The 14103-nt window shown below is 43.5% G+C and overlaps 1 protein-coding gene across 2 annotated transcripts in view; it reads left to right on the top strand.

The window, feature by feature from the left end:
* CACNA1C (calcium voltage-gated channel subunit alpha1 C) overlaps positions 1-14103 on the top strand; it is a 708026-nt gene that overhangs the window by 628179 nt on the left and 65744 nt on the right. The window lies entirely within an intron of this gene.

Here is a 14103-nt window from a genome sequence, read left to right as displayed (position 1 = left end):
TTGTTTTGAAAATTTCTTTTATTTTTTGTTTTCTTTTGTTTTGACTTTTGGAACGACTTAGAGAACTTTTTGACTGTTGCATCATTTTCTTTCCCTCATAATCAACCTGGCATGAGTAAAACTGTATAGCAGGAAAATCAATGGGAAATGTGGAGTATAAGTGAGAGTGAGATTTGTGCCATGGGAAGTTGCAGGAGTAGTCCCAGTCCAGGACTCTCCATGGCATTGTGATACTTTCCACTCCACAGAGGTCTAAAGGCAACTCTTTCGAGGTGGAACTGTGGGAACCAAACCTAGAATCTTTTGTGTAGATGTGCCTTGGTCTTCCTCCAAAAAAATCCCAGCACCCCAGTAGCCACCGAGAAACCTGTCCCTACTTTTCCATTTTCATTTGAGATCAGGTAAACTGGGTAAAAAAGAGTCTATTATTTTACAGGGTAGTTTCCCCCCTATGCCTTGGTTCCCCCACCACTCCAAAAAAATCCATAGAAAATGTACTTGGCCATGTCTCATTTGATTTCCCACTGGACACATTTACACATCACAAAATCCACCAGCACAATTGGCACTAATTAGCACCACTTCTGGTTATCTCAGCAGGCAGGCCAAGGATTGAATGGCCCCTGGAGACTGAAGTGAGTAGCATAAGGTTTATAAAGAATATATTTTACCCGCAAACTTCATTGTTTTTTGATGGGACAGGATAGAATTACAGAATTAGTGGATGAAGGAAACATAGGAGCTATAGTACATTACATTTAGATTTGAGTTAAGCATTTGATACTTTAGGCCAGCTTTTACTGAAAGCAATGCAAAACTCCCATAGACATCAGTGGAACAAGAATCTCAATAAATCATATTTGGAAACTTAAATCAAAATGACTTGGACAGGAGCACAATCATGGGGATTGAAATCTGGCTAAAAGACCGTAAAAATAGCCTGGTGTATCAAGTTGGGAGGAGGGCTGTCAGGGTACCACAGGTTTACCCTTATTTAATGTCTTCATCAATGATCTGGAAGAGGGAGTAATACATTGATGAAATGTGCAACTACACTATATGAGAGTGAGTTAAAAAAAAACAGGACAGAAATATAATACAAAGGGACTTAAAGAGTTTAGAAGCATGGACAATAAAATAACAAAGAAATTTAGTTTAGAGAAACCTGAGAAGTAGAAATACTGCAAAAAGGTGTTAATGGATAGCAAATTAGACATGAATTTGCAATCTGATGTGGCAGCAGAAAAGGCCAGTGCAGTTTTGAGTTGTATATGTACAGTAGAGGTATCATATCATGTAGCAGAGAAGTAATAGTGCCCTGCTGTAACTTTACCTGGGATGCTGCATTAGGTTTTGGGCACCCCACTACCAGAAAGATATTGACAAATTGGAGGGAGTTCAAAGAAGGGCAGTTAAAATGATTTAGGGAGTGGGGAGAGTGATTTGTCTGTGGAAAACTGAAGAGTTCTCCATATATATTGCTTGTCAAAGAGACAACTAAGGACTTGTCTACATGATGCACCCCAGTGTGGAGCATGCTAACTGGCCTGTGTGGCTACTACTGGTGAGCACTAGAAGTTCCCTAGTGCTCGTTAATGTAGTCCTGTTTCAAACATTAGGGAACTTCTAGTGCACACAAATGGCCACACAGTTCAGTTGGTGCGCGACATACTGGTGCGCATTAGAATTTGCTCCCCAGCTAGTTTGCACTAAAGCACCATGTAGACAAGCCCTAAAAGGGCACCCTGGAAATAGTCTACAAACACTGAAAGGGTGCAAACCTCAAAGATGGAGAGGCATCATATAGCATAGGCATGGGAGACAAGCGCCAAAGGGCCATTCCTCCCTGCACACACTTTTTTCATGATGGCTGCCCCTGCACCATGGGCCAAATGTGAGTGAGTGGCATTGCAACCTGGTGCACAGGGTTGCAGTGCCACTCAGATTTGGCCAATTTTGGTTGCTTGGCCCTCCCACTTTTAAAATCCTCCAGTGCCCATCATATAGGGTGAGGAAAGGGGAATAATAATTAGAAGTAATGAAGTGCGAATTATGCTAAATATTTCTCCTGACTGAGAGATTAATCTATGGAATAATCTTCCAAGTAAAATTATGGAAGTCCATTCATTAGGAACATTTAAAGCCTGAATATATACTATAGGGAACAACCCTGCTCTGGTGGGGAGACACATTTGATAACTGAGTCCATCTTTTCAGTAAAAAGAAAAGGAGTACTTGTGGCACCTTAGAGACTAACAAATTTATTTGAGCATAACATCTCCCCACTGTATTTTCCACTGAATGCATGCGATGAAGTGAGCTGTAGCTCACGAAAGCTTATGCTCAAATAAATATGTTAGTCTCTAAGGTGCCACAAGTCCTCCTTTTCTTTTTGCAAATACAGACTAACACGGGGCTGCTACTCTGAAACATCTTTTCAGTGTAATTCCCATGATTTCTTCCCACGTAGAAGGTTTGAGGCACCTTGTCAGGGTGTTGTAGGGAAGCTCATGCTATTGCTGCTCATGCTGTACCTGCTGTATGGATAAATAGAAGTCTTCAGGGCTGTCAATATGATATGCTTCATTACCATAGAATTTGTACATGAAAAAAGAGAAGAATAGACCAAACACGGCCCCCTCTCTTTTCCACCTCTGTCTGAATTCAAAAGCATTTGTTTTCAGTCTAGCTCCTAAATCTGTCAGCTTTGTATTTCAAAATACATTGAAAAGTATGATAAATGGCATACCTCTATAAGACCATATCTGTCCAAATAAACAATTGTCTTTCTCAGCTGAGAATGCAGGCAGGGGCAGCCCTATTCCCTGAATAGAAAGTACCAATGGCACTTAGTGATGGTCCCTGTGTCCCCTCTAAAGAATTCCCTCCTACTATACAGTTCCCACAGATTTCTGCACATGTCTTTTGTTACCTGGCATGTTTAAATCTTCTCTCTTTATCTAGGCAAGTCCTTTGCTCTAAGTTCCTAACATTTGTTACTAAAAAAATGAATCATTGTTACGCAATCTTTTGATGCACTGATAAATGAGCAGCAGCTAAGGATGGAGTTTGTTCTGAAATGTTTGAAATCCCCTTGAACTTATAACACTATTGAATAAGAGAATGTGTTGTATGTTGGTGTGTCCTCTCAGATTCCCTTCCTGCTATCAGCACTTGGTATACTACAGCTTTAGCAGATGGGCATTGGAAATAGCAGCCCACATCAAACGGACAGTTGTCATCTTCCCAATAAGTGTGATGTAGTTTATCGATGCATCCCTCCCCTTCTCTTAAGGAGCTTGTTGCTTGCTCACTGTTTGTGGGTCTGAGCAAACCTGCCTTGTTTGTCTGCATACTGTCTTGTCTTGTTCCAAAAGACTTGGAGTCTGAAAAAGCGAGAAAACACACACACACACTCCACTAGATGAAGAGCTTTACACCCCTCAGGATCAATTAAGGTGCTTCTGCCCACCTGATTAGCAATTGACCAAGCTTAGTTTGAGATAGGGTCTCAGAAGGTGCTGGTAGCATTCCATATAATCATTTCTTGAAAGTGAACCTATCTGGCTCAGCTTCCTTTATCATAAGAAATTGTAGATATGTGGATATGTATGAAGACTCCATGAATTCTACCAGAGACCTTCCCATGCAGATCAGATTACCTGGGAAGCACTTATGCACTACAGCAATAGGTGCTATGGAAAACCCTAAGATAGATCAATAGGTGCCTCGGTTTGTGTGTAGCTTTACACTCACATCTGTGTGTGCAATACTGCATGCACTGGGTTTCCCCTTGACAAGTTTTTTAAATTGTTAAAAGAGAAATTCCCAGATCAAAAACTTCATTCGGATGTGGGGGGCAGAGGCTTTTGTGAGTGTATTCCTTTGGTTGTAGTATATGTTCCTGAATGTATTTGGATAGCTATGTGTAGGGCTACAGATCTACCTGAGAGTGTGCATCTCTTTAGATCTGAATCAGTGTGTATGCGTGTATGTATTTGTGTGCACAGGTAACCCATTGGTGAGAGTGTGTTACAGGTCTCCCTCAGTGCAAGTCCTTACGAGATATGATTTGTTACAGCCCCCAGCTAGAGAGGCTTGGCTTTTTCTCTCAAGATGTAGTAGCTCATGCTTTTAGCTCTCGAGGTCCCCGGTTCAATCCCAGATGTGTCGGCCAAGAGGGAGGTGGTCACACGTGCACACATGGATATGCATGGTTGTTGATGGGGTTGTGTGCGCCTTGGAGTAGGTGTGTGGGTGGGTGTTTTGTATATGGCTGAATATATGAACACAGTATCTGAGTGTATGTGTATATCTTAAATCTGCACATCTGTTGGAGTGCGTTTGGGCGGCTGAAAATATCTGAGAGCATAAGTACATAGACATGTTTATCTGCATGCTTTTGGGTGACTGTACACATGCATGTATATCTCAGTGTGTGTGCATGTTTGTTAGCATGCCTCTGTGTTCAGCATTCTAATTAGAAGGTTTGCAGATGGGTCAGATCCTGAGGTTCTCCTCAGTTTTTCTCAGTCCTTACACAGGCAACCCCCCAATGAAGCCATCTCAGTGACATTGAAGTGAATTCACCACTAGTGCACATTGCACCAAGCTCGGGCCTACTTCTAAGTTGAGGTTTAGAATGCATTTCAGTAACGACTCTCTCAGCTGTACCTTTCAGAGATACAGTGACAGGTCTCACACCACTCACTGTGCACAACAGACACAGAGTTAGTTTAAGATCTCGCATATGAGAAAACTTCAGGTAGTGACACAATTTCTGCCAGATTCACTTTTACATTGGCTTATTTTCAAGCCCATTGTGTAACTACATTTTCAAAACTTCATCTCTCAATTTTAACAAATGTTGCACAGCTAAATTCTCTCCCACAAAATGCTTTAAAAATGTAACCCTAAGCATTTGATTATTTCAGTTGCCTTTCATGGCTGAGTGTATATTTTTGGCCACTCCTAAGAAGCAGCTAAACTTATTTATTTATTTACTTACTTACCTTTAAATTCTGGCATTTAAAAAATTAATTCCAAAGAAGAAGCCAGGTCTGCCAAATTTCAGCCATCAGTGAACGCCAAGACCTAGCTCCTGAGAATAGAATTCATGATGCTCTAATGGCTGGGGCTAGAAGTCAGGACTTGTGGATTTTATTCCCTTCTCTGGCTTACTGTGTGACCTTGGATTTAATGGCTCTATGCCTCAATTTCCCCATCTGTAAAATAGAGATAGCAATATTTACCTAACTTACAGGAGTGTTGTCCTGTGAGTTACCTTTTACAAAGCATCTTGCGATCTCAGAAGAAAAGCATTAGGGAAGTAAAAATCATGAATACTGATAATAATAATAATAAGGTCATGAATCTCTGCATTATAGGAAAGGAAATGGTACAGGAGTTGAACAGAACAGAAGCCAGGGAATTTGGAATACATTGTCCAAGAAGCAGTCACAGGGACAGTTTTAGATGTCCTTACTTTCCAGATCGGCAGATACAGTACAGTATTCGTTGCTTTTTGTTCTTACTGGAGCTTCCTGACAACCTGCTAGCCACTTCCCTGGGTGAAAGAAGTTTCTCGTTACATTTTACTGTGTAGTATTGGAGAGAGAAATCAAGTTTGATTTGTGCACTGTGTTACTGTGCCCAGAGTGATGGAAAAAGACAGCCAGGCCTGAGTCACTGAGAAAGCTGCTCACATAATGTCCTCCCCCTCAGATTTTATTCAGAGAAAGCAGCTGACACATCTTTGGTCCTTAGGGTCCTTCTTCCTTTGTTCTATTCCCCTTCAGTGTCAAGACAGCTTTCTGTTGCAGCTGAATCTTCATTTGCTGCAGAAGGCAGTCTCGCAGCAGGACATGCTTACCTGCCTGGGCTCCTCTGGCAGAGCTGCTGCCCTTAGCCAACTAAGACTTTGTTCAATTCTTTGAACACACTGGGCAGTTTGCACATATACATTGCATTGGCATGAACAGATTTGAGTATATCCATTTATCATGCACAGGTGTGGGTATCTGTGACCATCATTATATTTGGCTGTGTCTGCGTACCTTGAAAGAGTGTAGGGTGGGTGGATTTATATTTATTTATGTCCAGCCACAAGTCTTTGTCAGTGATCTAGGCCATGTTGGAATGTATGGTTGTTCCTGTGTATGTCAAAGTGACATGGTGTCTGAGGGCGTGTAGTTGTTACTGGGAAAGAATGTCTGCGTTTATATCCACCTGCCTGTGCCCATCAGTGACCATGAAAATATTAGCATGTATGAGTGTGTCTTTGTATGCTGAAGCACACGCAAAGGAAGTAGTACAGAATGGGAGCTACAGACTATTAAGCAGCAGTGAGACTAATAGCCAGAAGATCATGGTATAAAGAGCTCAGCGAGTCATCCTCTGAAATGTTGTGGGTACGAGACAAGATGATGAGGGGTGTAAGCAATTTGAGTGCTTGTGTGAATAAAAAGGGAAATCTCCACATGTAGATTGCCCTCCCTTTGTAGAAGTTCATTTTTGTCAAGGAGTGAGCAGTGTGTTGAGTCCTAGAGCTGATGGAAATGTTTTCTAACTGGGAGGGGCAGAGGAAAGAGAGAATGGTGAAGTATGTTTTCACTTGCTAACCAGTTCTGCAGTGATAGAGCTGGTGGCCTCTGGACCAAAGAGCTCTGGTAAATGACATCACGTGAGGAAGTATAGAGAAAGCCAGCCAACTACATGCCTTCCACAAGCAAACTTCAGCCAGATCCAACACACAATACCACTAGTCCGCCTCTAGTCACACAAACACTTTGTTTCTCTGCCTGATATTTAGGAAGGCTGAATTTATTTACATCTTGATATGGGTCTGAAAAGTAGGTGGTATTATAGAGGAGTCGGTAGGGGTTCACCAGGGATATGGTTTTGTTGGTTTCTGGCTTTAAAGAATTTATGAGATCAGGTACAGTATGGACAGAGACACCCAAGCCTTCAGAGTCTAGGGTTATCTGGAGACCAGTGCAGTGATTTCTTCTTTAGTCCCTTGGTAGTAAGTAAAAAAGCCTCCCTTTAGAATCATCCTGCTTTTGACTCCAATAGATTTCATATGATTGTCATGAACTCCTGCTCCCATTCTCTGGAATATTTATGAAACAGCACATACTCAAGTCTCCCTCTTACCTTCTCTCCTGAACCCTCTCTATTTACACTGCCCCTTCCTTTCCCTCTTGCTCCCCTCTACTTTGTCTCCAGCCAGACCAAACCTCACAAGATTATTTTCACCCCCAATCAAGAGTCTGAAGGCAGAGAACCGGTGGCTCAAATCCTGCAGTCCTTACTCAGGCAAAACTCCCACTGGGCACTTTATCTGAGTAAGAATTGCAGCATTGGGCCCTATCCGACTAAATTCTGTATAAGCCGCACCCCTGCAATGGGAGCAAGGATTGGTGGAAGGACGGCACACATCTAGCCTGCACTTCAGTTGGGACTTGCATCCATCTCTGTCGCTGCATCTGTCCATCTGTCTCTCTCTTTCTGTAGCTGTGCCTGGCTGGTTCTCTCAGCTTCCACGCCCTTTGCTCTCAGATTTTGGCCATTGGGCGACATTCGAAACAAATCTCCGTAATTCTGGGCGCTTGCTCAAAGGGTCTCGGGGAGGGGTGGTATTTACATGTCACTCAGCCTTCCAAATGCCATCTGGGGAGCAGAGTCTTCCAAAATACATAGCAAAGGGCTGTTGAAGCACAGCAGCTTCTTTTGACATCCTGTGTCGACACCCTTCTTGTTGCCATCCTAAAAGTTGTGCATAGTTTGATACATACGTATATGTGTGTGTGCGTGTGTGTACACGTGCAGATATCGGAACTCATTTTATTTTTGTAAAGTTGCTGATAAAACCGATGACGGGAGGGTTGGTTTGTTTAGAATTTTTTTTAAATCATTCATGGTGTTTTTATTTCTGTAACAGTAAGAAGTTAACGCACCACTGTGGCCCCCCCTTCATTACAATAATACCCATGTAGAAACATGGCTGTGGCAAAGCATGGGATAGCATGGTGCAGTCTTCTCTTTGTGGACAGCAAAAAAAAAACCCCAAACCATGTTATAACCCTGTTTTAACTGAGCCATCTACCACTGTTAAAACATGAGTTTGTAACACATTTTTCTGCCCACAAAAACTAGAAGAACGTACTAAGACTGTGTGACCATACCCATGTGTGAATGGGGTTGTTTTTGTAATGTAGACGGAGCCTTTTTTTGTTTTTGTCTTAACAAATATTTGTATTCAGATTTTCCAGACTTCATCATACAACTTGCCCATTCCAGAGGAGTGCTCACACTTACAGTCTTTACGGAATGTGGGCTGTCAGAAAAGAACATGTATTTTGCAGAAATGGAGGCAGTGAATACCAATGACTCCTGCTCTCCTCCCCCTCAACCCTCCACATCCACCCAGGCACTTGAGCCATTGCCAGCACCTAATGCTAATAGCAATTCACCACCACAACAGAAAACCGTGGGATGCCTGGGGGCAGGGGGAAATGCATCAAAAAAGCATGTATTCCCCAGTTTTATGGAAAATGCTGAAATATGTGATTTCCACAAAACTGCATGTTTGGACTCAGTCATTGCTCCAGATCCAGGACACATTTTATTGCAGGGGAGATTTAAAAGCAGGATAAAAATACATTGACCACTAGTTGTGGGTGTGTTAAACCAATTATAATCTGAGAAACAGACAATACAGTGCCTGTGACAAATTTTCCATATAACCATATGATGTTAGCAGTGAAATCATAGGGAAGAAGTATGGTGGTATAGAAGATGGTATAAACTCATCTATAGATTCAGGGACCCAATGCACAGGTTTTCTTATCTGGCATCCTTCTAAATCAGTGATACGCAGACTGAGACTCGCAAGCCGCGAGTGGTTCTTTAATGTATCTCCTCTCTTTGGAGATCTCTTTGCAGCATGACATTAAAACACTGAGTGATTTAATTATTAACCAGTCTAAATTATTAACCAGTCACGATGCCTCTACAATGTTATTAACCAATTTCGTTGATAAAATAATAATACTTGGTCAGTCATTTTGCTGTGAGGATAGATAGATAGAGTAAATGAAACAATGAATTCACACTACTGGGACTCTTTTGAGTAATGTTGGTCGCTAATTTTGCTTCTGAACCACTGAGGTCTGAGTATCACTGTTCTAAATTAAAACATTTAGGACACTGATTAAAATGGTGGGACAGTGGCAGGTTGACAGGTCAGTACATTACAGATTTGTATCCTTCACTCCAGAGCATTCTCCAGAGCACCACATTTCCACAAAATCATGTTGCCACAGCACGAATTTTGTGACCCAACAATACACCATCATTCCAGGTCCCTTGGAGCCTTATCCAGCTCCCATTGAAATTCATGGAAACATTCACAATGACTTCAGCAGGTATTGGATTGACTGATGGCCAATTTCTGCACTCCTTATTCAGTCAAAATTTTCATTAATTTGTAAGATCTTCAGAGCAAAAACCTTGTGTTCATTCTTGCCTGTAAATTGCATACCCCATTGTTGGTGCTATATTAATAATAATATTAGTGCAAGCTTTGATTGAGTAAGCAATGCAAACTTTGACCCTGAATCTGTTCAGTAGTGAGACACACATATAGCATAAAAAGCATGTTTAAAAAGATACATTAGGTTTTCTGATCAGTATTTGAATTTTCTTCTGGTTTTGTTATCATCTAACTTTTGAGGTAGTGCTATGATATCATGGTGCTGTGCATCCTCTCTCTTCTCCTGAATGCCTGACTACCAGCAGATGGGGAAGATTAATCCCCTCTTCTCTTTTGTGCATTCCTTCTTCACCAGGTCTGTGCATTAGACATCAGGATATCATGGTGATGGGCACCATTCTAAAAACCTAGATAGACAGACAGTGGATCCCCTCTGCCTGTTATATGTGACTCCTGATGTTCCCATTAAATAAATCCAGTGGACCAGCAGGACACACTTGTGTGGCTCCTTCCAAAGGCCAGATAGAATGTGGGCTGTCAAAGTCACTGTGCCTTGCCTTCCCGCAGTAAACCTGGATGGGCTGCTTCTCGTGGGGATTGGCTGAGAAGAACACAGAGTGCTGAGAGCAGCTTCTGCCTCATATATCTTCTTAAAAGTCTGATAAATGGAGCACAGTCACACCTGAGTCCAGCTGACCTGGCTCTAGGGTTTGGACTGGTTCTGATGCTCTGCAGATTTACAGCTGGAAATGCAGGTCTGACTTTAACCAAATGTAAACTTGACTAGGGCAGGGAACAACATGTTATATGCCCATGCCCCACGTCAGTCTTCACCTCATCCACCCACTTTTAAATCGAGATGTATCAATTGTGTATGCAATCTGCTAGCCCGACACATTGGCTTATCCAAGTGAGTGGGAGAGAATTTGCTGCATGTAACACATGACATCACTTCCTAAATGGAACTGACATAATGGCCAAGGTGCCTCTGCTCCAAAGAAACATCTGCTAATTGAGAGCATAAAAACAGATATTGGGAGACGACGAATTCAGCTTCCTAAAATTAGGGATTTTGATTCCAAGCTCATTGTCTGCTCTGGGCCCACTTCCGCCTACAAACTCATGTATGTTAACAATGAGCATTATGTTTCACACATCCCATCCCTCTACATTACTGAACTCACCAAATCAGTCACCAGTTATTCTCAGGGCGATATCCCTGGAACAAAACCATGTTGCGCATTCCTTTACAACAGCAGGCCATGGTCTCCATAACACACTCAAGTAATGCCTATAATTAACATTTCCAATCCCAATATGGCTCATAGACTTTATTGTATCCTATATTAATATTCACCAGCCCAATCTACCTCCATAAGCATTTCCTTTTAAAGAAACGTCAGCCTCTACATTAAACAGCCTCCTAATTAAAAAGGCAATGAAAAGACACAGCCTGTGAATTAATACTAATTGCTCCAGATTTCAAATGAAAACGATCCTTAACAAACTCTCTCCTTGGGCTATTGATGTGTCTGGACAGGCTCCCTTGGGCAGAGACTTGATATGCTAGAATAATTCTCATCAGGGACTGCTAATTTGCTTGCATTCACAGTCTGTTGGGCTGTACATTCCAGTTGCATTCAGATAAAAGTTTTTTCCTGGCTTCAACCAAATAAGCAATGTCTTCCAGCATCTCCTTCAAAATTTAAGACTGCTCACCAGGTATCTTCACGCTGCCTTTGGGCTGGCTACAGGCATCATCCTAGCATCATTGCAGCATCTTTGGGCTGGCCCAGTGCATATCTGGCTATCTGGAAAAATCTGCTTGTGATATAGACTCATGCTAAACCCGTTAGTTCCCAGGGAAGTCATTGCACTAAGCTGTGGGTACCTGGTCAAGGAAGCCTATATCTGTAAGCCACATAAATAGCTAGGCTGCAGATCATGGGTCTGTTTCTGCCCTCGTTTCCCATCAGTTCAATAGGAGTTGCATGTATGTAGCTGAGGGCACAGTCCTGGATCCTCTCATTCCTCTCAGTCAAATCCCGGAACGTCATAATGGGCTATTGCTACTCCTCATGGATGGAGGCCTGCAGAGTCTGATATTCTCAGCCCTCCTTTTTAACACATATATGTGAGACTGCTCAGAGAGATCCAGAGACACCGTAGACTCCAGTGTTACAAACACATGGATGGCACCCAGTTGCAGTCTCCTTCTCAGCCTATGCAAACCCAGGCCTCACTAAGATGTCCCAATGACTGTAAGCCGTTACCACGTGGATGAAGAGCAAATGGCTCAAACTCTCAACCCAGGGAGGACAGAAGTGATGATGACAGGAAGAGGGAAATGCTTCAAGGAGCTTGCTTGCTGATACTCTGACATCACTTTCAATCTGATCATCTGTCGTCAAGGGAGTACTAAGCCTGGAGATGAAGCTTGGCTCTTCACTACTGCTGGACACTAGGAATGCAGTAGAGGGAGTCTTCTTCTGCCTGTGACTGCCTAGGAGACAGTGCCCTTTCCTCTCAGAGGAGGACCTTGCCATCCTGATCCATATTTTGTCACTTCCAGATTAGACTACTGCCAGTCATTCTACTTGGGGTTGAAAGTGAATACCTCTTGAGGGCTACAACTTGTACAGCACACAGCAGCCTGTCTCGTAAGTAACAAAGGCTGGCTCCCTTTTCACTTCTGGACCAAATTCAGGGTCAATTTGTGATGGGGTATTCACCCTACACTGGCAAGGAAGGGGTTAAAAGCAGCCTAGGGAGGCTGTGCAAGGAGCAGCCAACCAGAGAGAGGCTGAACAGAGCAGCTAATCAGGGCCCAGGAGGCCCATATAAAAAGAGACACAGAGCAGAGCAGGGTCAGTTTCTGCTGGCAGCTCAAGGAGTAAAGACTGTGTCTGTAGTAGGCTGAGAGACCTGCGGCACCTTAGACAAAGCAACCACTGGCAGAGACCAGGGGAGCAAGAGGAGTTCCTACCTGGCTACTGGGACTGGGTAGTTGCATGTCCTGAGGAAGGGCGAAGAAGGTGCTAGGGCCATGGGGTAGGGGCTCAGGAAGACATAGCAGCAGTGAGAGGAATTTGAGGCGCAGCAGGAGGCTGCAATACACAGGGTCCCTAGGGTGGGCCCCAGAGTATTGGGCAGGCCCAGGTCCCCCCACTCACCCCTGGGGAAGTGACTGGACTACAGAAGGAGATACAACCCCCCACCCTGGAAGGGGGGAAATGTGGAGAGTGACGCAGCCGGAGGGCCAAGTCATGAAGAGGGCGCTGCAGTACTTGAACCGAGGAAGGTCTGCAGGTGGTGATGACAGCGGGTGAGGCACCAGCAGTAGAGGGCATGCCAGCTGAGTGAGCTAATCCCCCATATTAGCAGCAGGGGGCGTCACTCTGGTGAGTGAACCCCGTGACTCCATTTTAATATACAAGAACCTTAACTGCTTCACACCTGACTATCTCAGAGACCATCTCCTCATCTATTGCCCACCAAGGCAACTGTGGTTTCACAGGGGTGCTACAGGTATGCCCATCATAACTAATAAATTAAAATGATGGAGGCAGGACTTTCCTGATGACAGACAGATCCCTGGCTGTGGAACTCCCTGCTGATAGGGATCTGACTGAGCCACAACCAGATTGCACTCAGGTCAAAATGCCAGCCCCACTTTTCCCACAAAGCATCATTCCCTCCTATCTCATAGGGATGAGGAAACTTAAGAAGAAAATGGAGAAAGAGGGAAGAGAAAGGAGAGACAAAGAAAGGATGAAAATCTTCTATCCCGAAGAGGTGGAGAGAGATGATCACCCTTTAGATTGTATTGCTGGCCCTATTGTGTTCTGCACTTAGAAGTTATGGTGATAGGTGCCTTATTAATGGGAATAAGAGAAAGATTGTGGATACGTCTAAACTGCAATTTAAAAAAATCCTGCGGCAGCGAGTCTGAGTCCAGGTCAACTGACTCAGGCTTGCGAGAGTTTCATTGTGGGGCAAAAATTAGCAGTGTAGACATTCCCACTTGGGCTGGAGCCTGGGCTCTGAAACCCAGCGAGGGGTGTGGGTCTCGGATCCCAGGGGCATGGAGTGAAGCAGACAAAGAATGTGGCCTAGTAAATTGAGAAGAAAACTGGGAGCCTGGATCTTGGGAGTTCTGACCCAGGTTCTGCCTCTGACTCACTTTGTGTCCCTGCTCAGCTATTTGAGTCTCACTTTCTTCCTTTTAAAATGGGGGTGACATTAATAATGGATGAGGGTGCTGTGAAGGTTAATTAGCTGATATTGGTACAGTGCTTTAAAAAACAGAGAACTACATAAGTCCTGCTCAGTGTTACTGTCTTCTAGTGAAAGCTGAGGACACAGTTCCTTGGCACCTCAGCTACCTCCACACAATAAATCTGACCCCTTACCCAGTGCCCCAGTCTGAACCTGGTGCCTAATTCCTTCCTTCTCCCCACCTGCCTGACCACCATCCCAATCAGCCCTGCTCTGACTCATGGATCATTCCTTGCCTGTCTCTACTGATATGCTCCTGAGCCTGGACTTCCTTCTTCAGGATCCCTGCCCAACAGCAGAATCAAGAATTAACAGTGAAGAGACAAGTC

This window comes from Chelonia mydas, chromosome 1, assembly GCF_015237465.2.
Source record: "Chelonia mydas isolate rCheMyd1 chromosome 1, rCheMyd1.pri.v2, whole genome shotgun sequence".
NCBI lineage: Eukaryota > Metazoa > Chordata > Testudines > Cheloniidae > Chelonia > Chelonia mydas.
The sequence above is the reverse complement of the archived record's forward strand: the minus strand, read 5'-3'. Positions and strand labels throughout refer to the sequence as shown.